This window comes from Lepidochelys olivacea (assembly GCF_965140295.1).
Source record: "Lepidochelys olivacea isolate rLepOli2 genome assembly, chromosome: 3".
Classification (NCBI taxonomy): domain Eukaryota; kingdom Metazoa; phylum Chordata; order Testudines; family Cheloniidae; genus Lepidochelys; species Lepidochelys olivacea.
In genome coordinates this window covers 36,802,827-36,822,420 of record NC_140413.1, presented here as the reverse complement: position 1 = coordinate 36,822,420, position 19,594 = coordinate 36,802,827, and the positions used below count along the sequence as shown (strand labels likewise).

The following is a 19,594-nucleotide window of genomic DNA, read 5'->3' as shown; positions in this document are numbered from 1 at the left end:
CACAGTTGGCAACGGGCTTTGTTGAAAGGATAGATTCCTGGGTTAGTAGTTCTGTTGTGTGATATGTGGTTGTTGGTGAGTATTTGCTTCAGGTTGGGGGGCTGTCTGTAGGCAAGGACTGGCCTGTCTCCCAAGATTTGTGAGTGTGTTGGGTCATCCTTCAGGATAGGTTGTAGATCCTTAATAATGCATTGGAGGGGTTTTAGTTGGGGGCTAAAGGTGACAGCTAGTGGCGTTATGTTATTTTCTTTGTTAGGCCTGTCCTGTAGTAGGTGACTTCTGGGAACTCTTATGGCCCACCTTGATTATCATACACATTGTAAGGAGAGTGGTCAGTTTGGATGAGCTATTACCAGCAGGAGAGTGAGTTTGTGTGTGTGTGTGTGTGTGTGTGTGTTTTGGGGGGGGGTGAGAAAACCTGGATTTGTGCTGGAAATGGCCCACCTTGATTTTCATACACATTGTAAGGAGAGTGGTCACTTTGGATAAGCTATTACCAGCAGGAGAGTGAGTTTGTGTGGGTGGTTTTTGGAAAAAAGGTGAGAAAACCTGGATTTGTGCTGGAAATGGCCCAACTTGATCATCATACACATTGTAAAGAGAGTGGTCACTTTGGATAGGCTATTACCAGCAGGAGAGTGAGTTTGTGTGTGGGGGAGCGGGGGGTGAGAAAACCTGGATTTGTGCTGGAAATGGCCCAACTTGATTATCATACACATTGTAAGGAGAGTGATCACTTTAGATAAGCTATTACCAGCAGGAGAGTCGGGTGGGAGGAGGTATTGTTTCATGGTCTCTGTGTATATAATGTCTTCTGCAGTTTCCACAGTATGCATCCGATGAAGTGAGCTGTAGTTCATGAAAGCTTATGCTCAAATAAATTGGTTAGTCTCTAAGGTGCCACAAGTACTCCTTTTCTTCTTGGTTTTAGAAGTGTTTTAAAAGTTAAAAAAAAAATCATTCTGAGGTTCAGATTCACATCTTCAGTGCAGCATTGCGCAAAGAGCCAAAGCAGAAGAAAACGAGCAAGAGTACTCAAAGGGAGATACCAATGATTCTCCTTTTTGGACAGATACAGCTGTCTTCGGTGTCAGTCTAGATAGTACAATGACGGAATCTTCAGAAAATGCTGATAGATTGAGAGAAATTCACACAAAAACACACCCATAAACAGTTTACCAGAGTGTTAGGACATATATATATATCAAGTTGCAGTGGGGGAGGTTTAGGTTGGATATTAGGAAAATCTTTTTCACTAGGAGGGTGGTGAAACACTGGAATGCGTTACCTAGGGAGGTGGTAGAATCTCCTTCCTTAGAAGTTTTTAAGGTCAGGCTTGACAAAACCCTGGCAGGGATGATTTAATTGGGGATTGGTCCTGCTTTGAGCAGGGGGTTGGACTAGATGACCTCTTGAGGTCCCTTCCAACCCTGATATTCTATGATTCTATGATATCATTTTATAGTTCTACACTGACAATTTTAGCTCAGGTATTTTATTGGGAGTGCATGTGGCCAATGGGCATGGATTGCTGATGCCACTAAAAGGTGCCAGATTTTGGTTATAGCAATTTATATTCTGTGTATACTGTACAAGCTAGGAACTAAATTCTGTCCTTGGATAAAAATGCAGGGCTCCTTCTTACTTCCATGTGCCCTTGTACGTTGATCCAAGGCATGGTGTTACCTTTATAACTACAGATAGATTTTATAGATGGTCTACTGGAACTCCCATAATGAGTTATTTAACAGCCATGTACTTTTTAGAGCTAAATTAACAGCTCAGCTACAGTACCATGAAATGAATGGCATACCACCAAAAACAACAGACTTTCCAAAGTATCAGTGTTATCCTCAGTACAATACTAACATAACAGAAAACATGGTTTCTGCTCCAAGAAACTTACACTCTGCCACAGACAATAGACCAAGTAAGTAGACCAAATATTTATTACCAGGGCCCTACCAAACTCAGGATCCATTCTGGTCAATTTCATGGTCATAGGATTTTAAAAACCATAAATTTTACGGTTTCAGATATTTAAATCTGAAATTTCACAGTATTGTAACTGAAGGGGTCCTGACCCAAAACAGGGTAATGGGAGGCAACACCACACCATGCCACCCTCATTTCTGCACTGCTGCTGGCAGCAGCACTGCATTCAGAGCTGGGCTCCCAACCAGCAGCCGTGGAGCTTCCTGCAGCCAGGAAGGTTCTAACCTGGCCTCGGGAGCAGCCCATGCAGGAGAAGAGGATGTCCCATCCCACTCCAGCCCATCCAGGACTAGCAGCTGGAACCTGGTGCACAGTAGGAGTCCCTGGCTGGGGCACCCTCATCTCAGCCCCTCCCCATTTCCAGACCCAATGCTTGGTACTTAAAGAGGCATTGGGGCTGGCTGGGTGTGGAGGGGGTGACCACAGCAACTCCTGACTAGTCGCCCACCTGTAAGGCCAGCCCACCCTCCCACAAATTGATGACCCCCCATACAATGCCACCCTCACTCCTGTACTGCTGCTGGGAGCGACGTTGTCTTCAGAGCTGGGTAGCTCAGTGGTTTGAGCATTGGCCTGCTAAACCCAGGGTGGTGAGCTCAATCCTTGAGGGGGCCATTTAGGGATCCGGGGCAAAAATTGGGGAATGGTCCTGCTTTGAGCAGGGGGTTGGACTAGATGACCTCCTGAGGTCCCTTCCAACCCTGATATTCTATGATTCTATAACTCTCTGAAATCTGGTCTCCCTTACAACAGCCACATTTCACAGGGGAGATCAGATTTCACAGTCCATGACACATCTTTCAGTCCCATGAATTTGGATGGGGCCAATATAGGACTTATTATTGTCCATATTTTTAAAGCACACACCACCATGCTATCTGTGCACTGTTATGCATCTGATATATTTGATTTACGTTGTTAAGGTCTAAACATCACTGGTGCTTTTCTATATTTATATGTGCACAGAGAAAGTTAATATCAACCATTTTGCAATGTGCAATCCAGTTTCATAGGACAATAGTGTTTTGTTTTGTTTTCAATAGGCTACCCTGTTGAAATCCACTCAGTGTTTTACTGCTGCCAGAACATCAGAGGGAAGAAAAGGGATATTAGTGGTGGAGATCCCTAGATACCTAGCATATTATCCCACCACCTCAATGGCTATCACTCACTGTTTTCTGGTTACAAGTTACTGCAGTCCTTGACCAAGAGAAACTGCCATACCACAGTTAATTCTGGTGGGAGGGAATGCACTTTGAAAATGTAATATAGTACAAGAGTATTTCACATGAGTATACACTATGTTAAAGTTCCCAGTGCTAACAGGCAAACAACATGCAACTAAATTAAATGCAGAAATAGTCTCTGTTAGGGTTTTTTGAAAATGTTCTGGATCTCATCTCCTTTAGCAGAGTTGTTCTACACATGGAAACCCTTGATTTGGTGAGATCTTCATCCCTTTACACTGCTTAAAGAGTTTTAAAAGCTCCAGTTCCAGCTGGGGGAGGATTCCTCTTGCTCAGGACTATGGTAGACAGCAGTAAGGCTGCCTTGCAAGAACCCCCGCTCAAGGCCTGGCACACAGGGCATGCTGGGGGAAGGTCTGCATTACTGCAACCTTCAGGGTAGTGCTACAACTCACACAGCAGCCCAGTGAGGCTGCCATGAGTTCCGCAGGCTCTCAGGGCTTAGTTACACTGAGGCCCTCTCCACCCTTGGATCAGGAGGGCACAAAGATGACAAAGACATTTTGGCCCCACTTCCCGAACTACAAGCTCTAAGAGGCACAGCAAAGAAGCTCACCCTTTATCTCCAGCTCTGGAGAGTTTTACATTGCACTGTCCCAGAAGAGCATAGCTGATTCAGAATCCTTAAAGAATAGGTTGCCTATGATGTAACCAGGCCCCAAAGCATTAAGGGTCTTAACGATGGTGGCCAGAATCTTGAATCAAAGTGAAATGGGATCTTTATGATGAACGACTAATAGCGAGAGATACTTATAATAGCCTCCATAGTGCTCCCATTGAAGTCAATAGCAATTGGCAAAATTCCCATTTGATTGGATTGGGAGCAGGACAGCACCCATAAACTCAGGTAAAATGCTTTTAAAGTCTCTCCTTTTGCTGCCAGATTACCTGCAGACTATAAACTAGTACCATTGTCAGTAGTTTAGATGGATTTTCTTCCGGTTGCTGATTATTGGAAGTGATATACAGATCTAAGACTGAAATGAAGCAAAGCCAGCCCCCCACCCAAGACAAATTTTAACAATGTTAAATAGGATCTCTGATTTCAGTCTGAATTTAAAATACTCAGCACTATCATTGAAGCAAATAATATTTATTCCAGAAGCCCAAAGGATGCTGTTGCTTAAAATTTTCCAGTTGCTAATCAATAACCCCAACGGAAAAATTTAATCATGCAACAGCACAGGATATCTCAATAATACAAAATACAAAGAAAGAAATGCTCTTTATCTTCCATGATTAAGAAGCTTCAGGGAATATTAGCAGCTAAGTGCAGAGACTTTTTGCTTGCCAGACAGCTGTATAAAAATATGTCTGAGTCACAGTGGCTATGGATCTTCAAGTGCAAAGTGGAAGACAGAGTTTAAATAGATTGTGATTGAAAAAGATCAGTAGGATTGTGTAAATGTTGCATTTGCATCGTTCACAACAGTTGGACAAGCAGAAACAACAGTCTACAGGTAGTTCTCCAAGGGCTATTGTGTCCAGTGCGTGATGAGGAGAACCAGGGGCTCAGGTACCAAGGTGAAGAATGTGAGATACACAGAAAGACTAGCAGATGGGAAGGAAGAGGCAGAAGGGGTGGGGAAGATTATACATAAAATGATGTGTATTACATACAATATAAATCCCTAACATGAAATTCATATTTGCCACAACTTTTGACACCGCTTTCAATGGAGAGCTAAGAGCTCAGTACTTCTCGATAAGATATTTAAGTATTTTCTGTTCTGCTTCCTTAAGGAGTTCTGTATTATAATCTCTAAAATATATTTCAATTCTATACTATACAAGTCTTAACGTGGGTTTTTTTTCAAAAAGTTTTACTTTTTTTGTTTTAAATAGAAATAACATGCGGGATACAGTCTACAAAATGAAACATTGCAGGAAGGCTGAGAAAATAAATTAGTTAAAAAAAGCAAAGCCATCACTGCATCACTAGGTTTCATGAAAACAGCAGTAGATCTTTGAACAGTAAATCTGAAAAGACATTATAGGAAATGAGAAGCAAATTTCCTCCTTTATTTTGCTGATACCCAGTTGCAACAGAAAAATCAAGAAAAAACATATGACAAAAATTTAGCCTTAATTAACTTAAATAACTCTTCTTAATCACAAAATTTTGTTCAGAAAAGATTGCTACCATAAGGTAAAACAGGTTGCAGGCTGCAGTCCTTTATGTAAAAGCAAATGTCAAAAGAAAAGCTCTGATATTTGGTTGTAGGCTCCCACTTTTCACATAGGCATTTCCTAAATCCATGTTTGATGAGCTTCCCCAGCTATAAATTCTGTAAATTCCCTCTGGAGCAGTACAGAGTGTGCTTCATGAAAATGTCATCTGCCAGTGCGGCAATTACTCACACTCCAGCAATCATGTGCACAATGCAGAATGGGTCGAATTCAGGTGAGAACGAGAACCAGCAATCAAGCCTCTGGAATTGAGAACAAAGCCATTTTCTTTCATTTGCCATCAACACAACCATCAAGGCCTTAATTACAAGGCAAGTGTCAAGCCTGGCTGCTGAAAGGCTTATTATTATACAGCTCAGCTTCAAATCAGTTTTGTATTGATGAACTGCAAAAATGAGGAAGCCAGTTTAGCCGCACAAGAAAAAAAACAGGGACTAAATGATTAGATGATTGGCAGGGAAAAACAGGGACATTTTATATATATATTAGATAGCAGGGTGGGGAAGGAGGGGACGCGACAAAACACCTGAAATATATCTATAAATACATTTCCCAATATAACAGAAAATCTGTGTAGTCCAAGATTTAAAGTACATTTGCTTTTATTGTAGCACTCACAAAGGCTCCCATTCTATCTTAAGGTGATGGAGTATTTTCCTATGATTATTCTCAGTCTTATATTTAACTGTATGTGTATATTAGACAGAAAGACACACACAGACAAGATTAGGTATATCCACATGCCCTTACACAATTGTCCTACTAGTGCTCGATTAGTCCCCATCTTTATGAGCTAACTGAACACTAAAACAGAAGTTCCAAAAATACCCCTTACATTTTGTAAGCAAAAGGCATAGTCTGTGGTGATTCAACTGAAATATCAACGATCAGCTACAGAGTAGCTTAAAAAAAAATTAAAAAAAGAAGTCTTACTTTTCAGCACTTTCCAGAACAATAATTTTGGACATAATACATAACATACTATTACAGCAAGGTCTGATTTTTGGAACAGCTGTGTATGCAACATGAGCATTAGACTAACCACTGGATTCCGTTCGGATCTTTTGGGTATTTCCACCCATGCCTTGACTCATTCTGTGCATGTCCTATGTGACTGGAGGAATATGTGCTCAGCCTAGTGGTCTGCCCTTTTGATATCTAAGACAAATGGCCACATCAGCAGCAAGTAAGAAAGCGTTTAGGTCAGCGAACATTTTACTATCAATTTTATGTATCAACCTGGTGGAAACACATTTTACCTAATATAGTGACAGTCCAAAGTCCTTATTCTGATCCCTACATTGCATTGATATACATCAGATGAATCTGCTATATATTTTATTTCTTGCAGCCATCTCACCACTTTCTGCAAGTTGAAGATTAAGTGGCCCATGTTTCAGCAGGATATTAAAGTATTTGAAATCAACAAAATGGGAAGACATAGATCAAAACAAAAAGTTATGAGGTGATCATGTTGATAGTCAAATGATTATTTTGTTGCTTTACATATTGTAATGTGATGGTCTGATCTGAATCACGTACTTCACATATGTATTACCTACAGCAAAACTTCATACAAAGTCAAACATTCAAAAGTTGGGAAATTACTGAATTATGTTACCTCTTGACAATGGCCCAAGATATTTCAAGGAAAGACAAAAGAATGAGAATTCAATAGCATTATTATAAAATTGCATTTTAAAAGCAAAGGGGGTGATTTTTTTTCCAAAAAAACAAAATGTAGTTAGGCTCCTAGAACCAGATTTTTAAAGTTTTTAGGTGCCTGCAAAGGTAGATGGCTGCCTAGTGCAGTGGTCCCCAAATTGTGGGGGGTGCCCACCTAGAAGGGCATGAAGGAATGCTTGGCAGGGCCGGGGAGAGGGCACGGGCCAGCCCCACTCCACCCTCAGCTCTGCCGCGACCCCAACTCCTTGATGAGGCTCCACTCCCAACCCCGGCCTTGTCCCTGACAGTGGCCCCGATCCCAGCCCCAACCCCACCCCCAGCCATGGCTCCACTCCTGGCCCTGGCCCTACACTAGTCCAGCCCTCCGCCTCGGCCGCAGCTCCACTTCTGGCTACAGACCTGCCACCAGCTGTGGCCCCAGCTTCATCCCCCTTATCTCTCTCTGTGCCATGCCCTGGAGCCACAGCCCCACTCCTGGCCCTGATTCCAGGGGTGGGGCACGGATAGCATGAAGGAGGGGGTGCTACTGTGAAAAGTTCGGGGACCACTGGCCTAGTGGGATTTTCAGATGCCCCTAAATGCCAAATGTCCATTAATTTCAAGAAGAGTTAGGCACCTGTGTGTTTTCAAAAATCCCACTGGGCATTTATCTGCATCTGTGGGCACCTAAATACTTACAATTCTGGCCCCTACCTCCTACTGAAATTCAATGAGAGTTGGGCATCTACCTCTACTGTCTAGCACCCATCAACCCTTAACCAGGGGGCGGAGCTACTCAGGAAGAACACGGGTTTAAAAAGAGCCCACTCCTAAGTGACCAGAGGAGCTAGTGAGCAGGAGCACCTAACAAGGGAGTTTGTAAGGGAATTTAGAGAGGAATGGGGGAGAGGGGGCTAGATACATTTAATTATCATTCTTCAAATGTAAGGCAATAAACACCCCTTGATAAAAACAAAACAACAATAAAAGAAAGAGCTGCAGGAGTAAAAAGAGAATGCAGGCAGGATTCCAGCAACAGAGTGGGGGCTACCCAGTTTATTGCACTGAATGCAGCATGTACAATTACCTGCCTTATGGGTGGGTGGAATATGTGTGCATTCAGTGCAAGGAGTTCCTGGCCCTCGGAGACCGTGTACTTTGGAGACCAGAGTGGCTGAACTGGAGGAGCTAAGGGAGACAGAGGTATCCAGATGAGACTTTCCGGGACATGGTAGACTAGTCCTATCCCAAGTCTGACAGCCTCCTATGCTGATGAGAAAGATGAAAGTCTCAGGGACAGAGAACATCCAGCTGGAGCTGAGGAAACAATTCCATAGTTGGGACTCTCCTTCCAGGTGATGTCATGGAATCCTCTCACACTGAGGATAGCTCTCTGGGGTAGGGAATTCTCGTTATTAGGAAGAGATAGGTAATAGTTATGGGGTATTTGATCATTAGAAACATAGACAGCTAGGTTTATGGTGACCAAGACAACCACATGGTGACTTGCCTGCTGGGTGCAAAGGCTGCAGATCTTTTGAGACATCAAGACAGATTTATGTGTAGTACTAGGGAGTACTACAGTGTCATGGTACATGTAGGTACCAATGACATAGGGAACGATAGGAGAGAAAGGTCCTGGAGGCCAAATTTAGCCTGCTAGGTAAGAGATTGAAGTCCAGGACCTTTAAGGTACCATTCTCTGAAATGTTTCCAGTTCCACACACAGGGCCAGTTGGACAGGCAGAACTGCAGGGACTTAATGCCTGGGTGAGATGATGGTGTAGGGAAGAGGGGTTTAGATTTATTAGGAAAGGGGAACCTTTTGGGAAAGGAAGGATGGACTCCACCTTAACCAAAATGGAACCAGACTGCTGGCACTGAAAATTAAAAAGATTGTAGAGCAGTTTTTAAAAAAAGGGCTGGGGGAAAGGCGACAGGTGCGGAGCAGCACATGGTTCAGACAGAGACATCCCTGGGGGAAGGATCTATTAACGGAGATTCTCTATGTCCTAGTAAGGAGGAGAGAATGGAAGATAATAAAATATGGGTAGGATCCAATGAGAAATAGTTAAATGAAGAAGAATCCCATTCAATTACATCACATAATGGAAGACCGCTAAAAAGTGACAATTTTTAAGTGATTATACACAAATACTAGAAGTCTCAATACTAAGATGGGTGAGCTTGAGTGCCTTGTATTAAATGAGGATATTGATATAATAGGCATTACAAAAACTTGGTGGAATGAGATAATCAATGGGACATGGTAATACTAGGATACAAAATACATCAGAAGGGCAGAATAGGTCAGAGTGATGAGGAAGTGGCATTATATGTGAGAGAAAGCATAGAGTCAAATGAACTAAAAATCTTAAGTGAACCAAACTGTACCATAGAATCTCTATGGATAGTAATTCCATGTTTGAATATAAGAATATACCAGTAGGGATATACTACTGACCACCTGACCAGGATGATAGTGACTGAAATGCACAGGGAGAATCAAGAGGCTATAATAATAAAAAAACTCACTAATAATGGTGGGGGGGGGAGAAGGGATTTCAACTATCCCCATATTGACATATCTCAGGACAGGATGCAGAGATAAAGTTTTTTGACACCTTAAATGACTGCTTCTTGGAGCACCTAGTCCTGGAACCCGCAAGAAGAGAGGCAATTCTTGATTTAGTCCAAAGTCGAGCACAAGATCTGGTCCAAGAGGGGAATATAGCTGAATCGCTTGGTAATCGTGACCATATATAATTAAATTTAACATCCCTCTGCAGGGAAAACACCACAGCAACCCAACACAATACCATTTAATTTCAGAAAGGGGGGGGCTACACAAAAATGAGGAAGTTAGTTAAACAGAAATTAAAAGGTACGGTGCCAAAAGTGAAATCCCTGCAAGCTGCATGGAAACTTTTTAAAGACACAATAATAGAGACTTAATTTAAATGTATACCCCAAATTAAAAAAAACATAGTAAGAGGACCAAAAAAAAAAGTGCCACAGAGGCTAAATAACAAAGTAAAAGAAGCAGTCAAAGGCAAAAAGGCATCCTTTAAAAGTGGAAGTTAAATCCTATGGAGGAAAATAGAAAGGAGCATCAACTATGGCAAATGACGTATAAAATATAATTAGGAAGGCCAAAAAAGAAACGGAAGAACAGCTAGCCAAAGACTCAAAAAGTAACACACACAAAAAAATTAAGTACAGCAGAACCAGGACGCCTGCTAAACCAGTGAGGCCACTGGACAATCGAGATGCTAAAGGAGCACTCAAGGATGATAAGGTCATTGCGGAGAAACTAAATGAATTCTTTGCATCAGTCTTCAAAGCTGAGTATGTAAGGGAGATTCCCAAACCTGAGCCATTCTTTTTAGGTGACAAGTCTGAGGAACTGTCCCAGACTGAGGTGTCAGTAGAGGAGGTTTTGGAACAAATTGATAGAGCCCTGCATGGATACAAATTTATACCTGTGGATGCAGATATTCACAGAACCTCAGGGCTCTCCCGGGAACTGCAGTGGTGAAAGGAGGAGAACATGGGGCCGCCACTCCCAGGAGCCAGTGCTCCTCTGGGTACAGCTGTACTGCCCCAAGCCCCACCCACTAGGGAGGGCAGCAGGCTCACCGGCAGCGGTCCCTGGTCGTGCTCTTGTGTTCAAGCGGCGCACATGCCCCCAGACAGGAGACACAGACAGCTGCATGGAAGGGACAGGGGCAGCATAGATGAACACAGTTTGTTGGGGAAGAGTCAATATGGTTATTGTAAAGGTCAGTCATGTCTCACCAATCTACTAGAATTCTTTGAGGGGGGTCAACAAGCATGTGGACAAGTGTGATATAGTGGATATAGTGGACTTAGATTTTCAGAAAGTCTTTGACAAGGTCCCTCACCAAAGGCTCTTAAGCAAAGTAAGCAGTCATGGGATAAGAGGGAAGGTCCTGGCATGGATCAGTAACTGGTTAAAAGATAGGAAACAAAAGGTAGGAATAAATGGTTAGTTTTCAGAATGGAGAGAGGTAAATAGTGATGTCGCCCGGGGTCTGTACTGGGACCAGTCCCATTCAACATATTCATAAATGATCTGGGAAAAGGGGTTCAACACTGAGGTGGCAAAATTTGCAAACAATACAAAACTACTCAATATAGTCCAAAAGAGACTGCGAAGAGTTACAAAGGTATTTCACAAAACTGTGTGACTGGACAAGAAAATGGCAGATGAAATTTTGTTCTGATAACTACAAAGTAATGCACATTGGAAAACATAATCCCAACTATGCATACAAAACAATGGGATATAAATTAGCTGCTACCATTCAAGAAAGATCTTGGAGTCATTGTGGACAGTTCTCTGAAAACATCCATCCCATGTGCAGCAGTCAAAAAAGCCAACAGAATGTTGGGCATCATTAGGAAAAGGATAGCTAATATGATGGAAAATATATTGCTTCTATATAAATCGATGGTATGCCCACATCTTGAATACTGCATGCAAATCTGGTCACCCCATCTCAAAAAAGATATCTTAGAATTGGAAAAGGTTCAGAGAATGGAAACAAAAATGATTCAGGGTATGGAAAAGCTTCCATATGAGGAGAAATTAAAAAGACTGGGACCTTTCAGCTTGGAAAAGAGATGACTAAGGGGAGATATAATAGAGGTCTATAAAATCTTGACTGGTGTGGAGAAAGTAAATAGGGAATTGTTATTTACTCCTTCTCATAACACAAGGACTAGGGGTCACCAAATGAAATTCATAGGCATCAGGTTTAAAACAAACAAAAGGAAGTATTTATTTCACACAACGCACAGTCAACCTGTGGAACTCTTTGCCAGAGGATGTTGTGAAGGTCAAGACTATAACAGGATTAAAAAAAGAACTAGATAAATTCATGGAGTATAGGTCCATCAGTGGCTATTATCCAGGATGGGCAGGGATGGTGTTCCTAGGCTCTGTTTGCCAGAAGCTGGGATTGAGCGACAGTGATTGGATCACTTGATGATTACCTGTTCTGTTCATTCCGACTGGGGCACCTGGCATTGGCCACTGTCGGAAGACAGGATACTGGGCTAGATGAACCTTTGGTCTGAGCCAGTATGACCATTCTTACGTTAGGATTTCAGAAGTCTGCTGAGGTGATTTTGATCAGTTCCGATTCCTTTCGCTCAAAATGTAGATTCCCTCTTCCAATCTCTTCCCCCTCTACTCCCCTTAGGAGATTAAATTGTGAGATTCAGTAACATATACATTCATATATAAAGCTATGTATTCTTTTCATATTTGAGAATAAATGGGATTTCAAAGCTACAGTTCCTCAACATGAAAATTACAAAAGAAAATTATTTAAAATGGGAATTTAGTTATAGGAGCCTTAACATGGAGAACAGTCAAATATCAATAATTAAACACACAGGAGGACTTGCTGAGTGCAGAGAACTATCTTTTAAAAGTATATGGTAACCTGAGAGATTACTCCTAAACCTGATACCAATATATTATGATGTTATACATGTGTAAAGGTGTTCAATCTCCACCTGGGTATGTTACAGCCCTTTAGAAGAATAAATGCCATTTTACTCCTGAAATTTACAAATGACAAAAATGCCAGCACTATAGTAAACAAAGGCAAAATGGAACTGGCATCAGTGTCTACTGTGATTTTTACTGTCATTGTCACTGTAGAGCAACAATATAGTTAAGAAAAGTCCTTAGTTCTGTAAAGGCAGAAAGAGGGCATGAATACTTAAGCAGAAGACATCATATGACATTGTGCAGGGACATCACCATACTTCCTGGGTACTGTATGCTCAGGTAATGCCACCCAAAAAGCAACATATGTCCTCATGTAGAACCCAGTTCTGCCAATCTTATGAATGCAAAGATTTTACTCCAGTGTGAGTTCTCCTTGCAGATTAACTACAGTTTCAGGTTAACCATTTTCTTAAAAGAATCCCTTGAAGGACACTGGGTAAAATTATCAGTAGTACCTAAGTGATTTAGGAGCTGTGACATTACATTCCATATTCCTTATGAAAATATGCTTATATGTCCATACTCCTTATGAAAATATACTTAGGAATATGACACAGCGGAGATGTACTTTATGCAAAACGGGTCTTGTGAAGTATCATTGCAAAGGTTACGATTTACTGAATATGATTATCCAATTTGTATGTATGTGTCATTTCTGTATCTAAAGTTGTAAATATGGACTATGTAACAATTACAACTGGGTGTGTATTCGTAAGACACCCACCAGACAAGAGGCTATCAGATTTCTGAGCCATCAGGAAGGAACAATAAAACCATGAAGATACTAATCTCTCTCCCTCCTTGGAGGCGTCAGGGGAGGTAACTGTGACAGTATTTTCCACTGAATGCATCCGATGAAGTGAGCTGTAGCTCATGAAAACTTATGCTCAGATAAATTTGTTAGTCTCTAAGGTGCTACAAGTACTCCTTTTCTTTTTACTACTATGTCAGTATCTTGTCACCTGATACTAAACATTACCTGGGACTTCCTGTAACTTTCCACTGAAGGGAAGCGGGGTGGGGGTTCAAGTTTGGGAAACAAAGTATTCCCATCTTATGTAAATCCTATTTAAGGGTGGGGATGAAGGCAAACGGGACTCCTCCTCTCCATGGCCTGTCTGCCCAAGAAGAAAGACTTCAAAAGCCACCTGAAGGGAAGGCAAGGGGGGAGTACAGACTGAGACAGGGGTCCAGTCTGACAAGGAATATAACTGGAACTCTGAACCACAGAAACTTTGCAACCTGCCTGCAACAATCTCTAGGGTGAGAAATACTCTTTGTAACCAAGTTCTTTAGTGAAATTAGCTTAGTTTGCACGTTTGATTTCATTTGCTTAGTAATCTGCTTTGTTCTGTTTGTTACCCGTTTTATCACTTAAAATCTGCCTTTTATAGTTAATAAAATTTGTTTTGTTTATTATTAAACCCAGTTTCTGTAATTTCTCTCCACATTGAGAGAGGGGGCAAATTTCATAAAACCTTTGGGTTTGTACCCCTTAAAAGGAGTGAGTGTTGGAGCAAGTCCCTTAAATTGAGTCTTCCCAGAGCTGATCTGCAGCTGGGTGTAGTCCAGCACGCGTGTGTGTCTGTGTGTGTGTTAGAGGAGGCTTTAATAGCCTGGCTCAGCAAGACAGATTAAAGGGGGCCCATGCTGATCAGAACAGGTAGACTCACTGGTATCTCAGCACATTAGGTGGCTTCTTCAGAGGCTCCTGTGATGGGTTATGCCCAAGTCCCATTTCCAAAAGTGACCTCAGCACTTAGAAGCCTAAATCTCACTGGCTATGTCTTCGCAGTGCCCTCCCCGGCCAAAAAAAAAAAAAAGCTAGCAGAGACAAGCTTAGGTAGTTTTTACCTCAGTGTAGCTCACCAGGTCAACCGCTCCCCCCTGCCTTACGCTGGTATTTCATATCTACATTGAGGTAAAAACTACCCAGGCCATGTCTCCACTAGAATTTTACAGTGAGATCGCTAATGTGCGTTAGTTATGTCACTGTAAAAACACACACCTTTTTTGGCAATAAAGATACAGCCATTGAAAGTCAAGGGGAGTTAGGCTCCTAAGTGCTTAAGTCACTTCAGAAAATGCGTCTTAGGCACTACTGAAAAATTACCCACTCTGCATTTCTTACTCATTCAAAGCTCCTACTTAAACAGCATTATACCAAATAGTTTGAATTTTTTAAAAAAATCCATGTATTTTTATGAGTAGATTTTTTTCTTAATGTTTGCTGGACATCTCTCCTGTTGAGATCCCTCCTTCAGAACTTATAGGGGTTTGGCTCGCAGCAGTCTTACAGCGATTTCTGAACCATTAATGTTCTACTTGTGTAAAATACAACTAAATTCAGAGGTGTTTAATTTCCCCAGTACAGTTGTTCCTATTTCAAGATGAAAATTAAATCTAGCTTCCTATGATCAAAATGCTACAGAAAGACATAGCCAAGCCAATAATTTTCCTTTTAAAATGGCGTGTATATATATATATATACACACACACAACACACTTACTTTTCTTCTTTTCTCTTGTCTTTTCTTTACCTCTGCCCACATCAGTGAGGTCCTGCCTTTCAGTCATGCTTCACCCACATTTGTGTTCTTTCTACTTCGTATTAAACAATCTAAACTGAGGGAATTAAAACACTTCCAATTTTAGGTTTTTTAAGACATGACAAGAACGTGACAGTTAAAAGTGGTGCAGTGTGGGGTGAAGCCCTTTTGAAAGAGAGTTGCTTTGACAGGGCAGTTATACAACAGGAGGGGAACTAAGGAAACAAAGGACCAAAATAAAAACTGAATATAATATATAATGTTACTGAAATACTTGCATACTAACTATCGTGTTACAAAATTTTCCCCTTGGGATTTCTCTCACCATTTATGAAACTCTATTTTCCTTCTTTTAACTCTATTGTCTAAGTATATGGCAGAAGGAGATATGGAATTAGATATAGCTCATTCCGAAGACCATCAGCATTGTTCCATGTGTCTGCCTGAGAGGGTCACCACAAAGCAACATAAGCCTTGTGGAGACAGGTATGTTGACTCCATAGTTGATTTGGAAGCAGGAGGCAAAGGTGCTGATTCAGAAAGGTTCTTAACTATATGCCTAACTTTAAGCACATTAATTCAGTGAGACTGCTTTTGTGCTTGAAGTTAGGCACACACTTAACTACCTTGATGTAGTGGAGGCCAGGCGCAAGACCTCAATTTGTAACTTTCTGCATTGCACTGCCACAACAAAGGATAAAAAATGGTTACCCACCTTTTTCGTAATTGTTGTTCTTTGAGACGTCCATTCCATTCTAGATGTGTGTGCACCTAAGTGCACAGTCGTCAGAGATTTTTGCCTTAGCAGTATCCGTAGGGTCAGCTGCGGCGCCTCATTGAGTGCCACGCTCATGCGCCAGTACATCAGGCATCGCTGGCCCTATGCCCTCTCGGTTCCTTCCTGCCAACAACTCTGACAGAGGGGCAGGAGGGCGGGTAATGGAATGGACATGAGCAACACATCTCGAAGAACAACAGTTATGAAAAAGGTGAGTAACCGTTTTTTCTTCTTCGAGTGCTTGCTCGTGTCAATTCCATTCTAGGTGACTCACAAGCAGTATCCACGGAGGTGGGCTCAGAGTTCACAGTTGTGCGGCTTGCAGCAATGCTCTGCCAAAGCCAATGTTGTTTCGAGCTTGCTGGGTAAGTGCATAATGAGATGTGAATGTACGGACAGATGACCAGGTAGCTGCCCCGTAGATCTCTTGGATTGGCACCTCTGCCAGGATGGCCACTGATGATGCCTGTGCCATAGTTGAGTGTGTCATTATGATCGTGGATGGATGCACCTTCACCAGCTCATAGCAGTAGCGGATGCAGGCCGTAATCCATAACAAAATCCTCTGGGAAGACACGGGGTGACCTTTCATCCTATCTGCTACTGCAACAAACAACTGCGTTGACTTATGGAATGACTTTGTTCTCTCTAAGTAGAGGGCCAGCACCCTCCTGACATCCAGGGTGTGTAGCCTGCACACCTCACCTGATGCATGAGGCTTTGGAAAGAAGACGGGTAAGTATATGTCCTGGCAAGTACGAAACTGGGAAACGACCTTGGGCAGAAACACAGGGTGCAGACGCAGCTGTACCTTATCCTTGTAGAAGACTGTATAGGGCGGCTCTGAAGTAAGTGCCCTGATCTTGGACGTTGGAAAAAAAAATTGCCAGTCCCCCACATCAGATAGCTTGAGAAGCACTGCTGTAAAGGGGCCTGCTCAGCCCAAATATGCTGTTCTGAGGCCCAGCATGTGAATTTTTTCCATTTGGCCAGGTAGGTCGCCCTGGTGGAGGTTTTCCTGCTGCCCAGCAAAACCTGCTGAACAGGGGCCAAGCATGCCCATTCAGCCACGCTTAGCGATGCAGTAGCCAAGCTGTCAGGTGCAGCACCACCAGGTTCAAGTGCAAAAAGCTGCTGTGGTTCTGGGAAAGCAGATCCAACCAAACAGATAGCTGCAGCGGGGCATCTGCTGAGCAATGTGCCGAACGAGTCCTGGTGAGGCCACATGGGGGCTATTAGGATAATCCTCACCCTATCTGGCTTGATCTTAACAAGGACCCTGTGAATCAACAGCACTGGTGGGAAGGCATACACCAGCGCTCCCAACCCTGGAATGAGGAAGGCGTCCAACAGGAAACCCCTGTCTATTCCCTGGATTGAACAGAACATGTGGCATTTTCTGTTCTGCCTGGATGCAAACAGGTCCACCTGGGGAGTCCCCCACCTCTGGAAGATTATGCGGACCACCTCCAGATGGAGCGACCACTCATGGCAAGAGGAGAAGGTCCTGCTGAGGTGATCCACCAAGACGTTCTTGGTTCCAGGAAGATGTGCAGCTATCAGCTGAATGGCATGCTGCATACAAAAGTTCCAAAGTCAGAGAGCTTCTTGACAAAGGGTTGAAGACCTGTCACCACCCTGCCTGTTGATGTAATATATTGCGGTGGTATTGTCTGTCAGGACCTGCACCACCTTGCCCTTCAGGTGGGCCAAGAAACCCTGGCAGACCAGGCGAACCGCTCTGAGCTCCCTAAAGTTGACATGGAGGGCCAGATCGTCCCACAGCCAGTGACCCTAGGTTCTCAGCTTGCCCAGGTGGGCTCCCCAGCCTAGGTCCGAGGCATCAGAGACCAGGGTCAGCGACAGGGATGGGGTTGCGAAGGGGACTCCCTCCAACACTGACCCAGAGTTCAACCACCAATCCAGGGACAACATGATCCGACCATGGCTGACCACGTAAGTGCATGCGGCCATGTGGCCCATCAGCCACAGGCAGGTGTGGGCTGTGGTGAATGGGAGATAAGGTACATGGGAGATAAGGTCCAACATGGCTTGAAAATGTACTTTCAGAAGGAAGGCCCTGGCTCGTGTGGAGTTGAAGACTGCACCAATACACTCTATGTCTGGGACTGGCGTTAAGGTGGGTTTTTTGTTGTTTATTGACAGGCCCAGGTCGTGGCAGGCGGAACACACCAGACTGAGGGTGCTCTGCACTTGCTTCTGAGACCTGCCCTTGATGAGCTAGCCATCGAAATATGGGAAAACCTGGACCCTTCAACATCTCAGGTAAGCCACCACTGGCACCATGCATTTTGTAAACACCCTGAGGCTGATGAGAGGCCAAAGGGCAGTGAGGGAATTGAAAATGGCACCCGCCCACTATGAAATGGAGGAAGTGTTTGGGACCTGGGAATAAGCATGCTTGAAGTCGAGGGCGGTGTAGCAGTTGTCTGGATCTAGGTCAGGGATGATGGAGGCCAGGGAGACCATGCAAAACTTCCACTTCTTGAGGCAACGCAAGTCCAGGATGGGTCTGAGGCCCCCTTTTGCCTTCGGGATTAGGAAGTAGCGGGAGTAGAACCCCTTTCCTTCCTTCCCGAGGAACCTCTTCCACTGCCACCAGGCACAGGAGGTTTTTGACCTCCTGAACAAGGATTTGCCCATGAGAAGGGCCCCTGAAGAGGGATGGGGAAGAGGGCAGGTGGAGGGAGGAGCAGCCAAAAACTGCTGGGAATAGCCCGGAGATACTATGTCCAGTACCCAGAGCTTCGAGGTGACCCGCGACCAGGCCAAACAGTAGGGCGAAGTTGATCGAGGAAAGAATAAGGTGGATCCAGGGAATTGAATGGGGCATTGCTCTTGAGTGTACCTTCGAAATGGGTGCTTCTGGCCCCCGGAATACTATTCCGGGCCGGGCTGCGCAGGTGAGTGATGACTAAAACTCGTGTCTCTATCCCTTCTCCATGCAGGCCCTGATGAGGTTGCCACGGTCTTGGTGGTGGGGGTGGCCGGAACTGCTTACGTGCCAACTGCAGTATATGCATGCCCAGCAAGCAAAGGGTGGTCCTAGTGTCCTTTAGTCCATGCAGCCTCACATCCGTCTGGTCTGAAAAGAGACCGTTCCCATCAAATGGGAGGCCCTGGATAGAGGTCTGCATTTCTTGGGAGAGTCCGGAGGTCTGAAGCCAGGAGCTGCACCTCATAACCACCGCTGAAGTGACCACCCTGGCTGCCAAGTCCACTGCGTCTCACACCATTTGGAGGGAGCACCTAGCAGCCGCAGTGCCCTCCTCTACCAGGGTGTCAAATTTGTGGGCCAAACCTTATGGAGGGAGTCCTATACACTAAAATTGTATCAGCCCAGGAGGCCAGATGATCCACCACCTGGAACTGCAAGCTGGCCGTTGAGTAAATTTTTCTCCCATACAGGTCCAATCTTTTGGCCTCTTTATTTTTTGGAGTCAAGATGGTATGCCCCTGTCTGTCTTTCTCACTGGCCACAGAAACCACCAGCGAGCCTGGAGGAGGGTGGGTGTAAAGGTATTCAAACCTTTTGGCTGGGACAAAGTATTTCTTTTCGGTCCTTTTTGAGATGGGAAGGAAGGAGTTTGCTAGAGGACCTTGG

At 43.7% G+C, this 19,594-nt stretch overlaps 1 protein-coding gene across 20 annotated transcripts in view; it reads right to left on the bottom strand.

The window, feature by feature from the left end:
• MYT1L (myelin transcription factor 1 like) overlaps positions 1-19,594 on the bottom strand; it is a 379,271-nt gene that overhangs the window by 274,645 nt on the left and 85,032 nt on the right. The window lies entirely within an intron of this gene.